This window comes from Cucurbita moschata, unplaced genomic scaffold, assembly GCF_002738365.1.
Source record: "Cucurbita moschata cultivar Rifu unplaced genomic scaffold, Cmos_1.0 Cmo_Scf00047, whole genome shotgun sequence".
Taxonomy (NCBI): domain Eukaryota; kingdom Viridiplantae; phylum Streptophyta; class Magnoliopsida; order Cucurbitales; family Cucurbitaceae; genus Cucurbita; species Cucurbita moschata.
Genome location: NW_019268563.1, coordinates 727,439 through 728,051, shown reverse-complemented (window position 1 = coordinate 728,051; position 613 = coordinate 727,439).

Sequence of the window (613 nt, the reverse complement as noted above, 5' to 3'; positions counted from 1 at the left end):
TTTTTTTTTTTGTTTTTTTGTTTTTTTGTATTGTTTTCGTTTTAAGTTTTAGAATTTTGAAGATGGTGTTGTATGAATTCAATTTCGGCTAAAATTTACCATATTTTACCATATTTTTGCTTTTATAGGTTTATTATTGTTTTTATTGTATGTCATTTATTTTTAATATTTTCCTTGTGTTATTTTAAGACCTTTTCATAAACATATAAGTCTATGACATCATTTTATGAAGTTGTTTTAAATGACTGTTTATGTATAAAGAAGTTATGTCATGTATAGGGTAGCGACTCTAGGTCAATAGAAATTTAGGGTTGTCACATTACCTGCGGGAACCCAGCCCCATAAAGACCTGCCTCAAATCGGGAGGGGATTACGCATTTACATGAGGAAGAGGGGAGGAAGCGGAGAACATTATTTTTCCATTAGATAAATGGGGATGGGGATGCATAATAATTCCCTGTCCCTACCTGCCCCATTTAATGTAAATATATTTTAAACACATATCAAAGACGATGTAATATTTAAACTAAAACGGTGCTGAAAATAAATTAGTTAATTTTGAGACTCTAATTTTAATATTTAAATTAAAGATTATGTTGTATTTTTTTTAAAA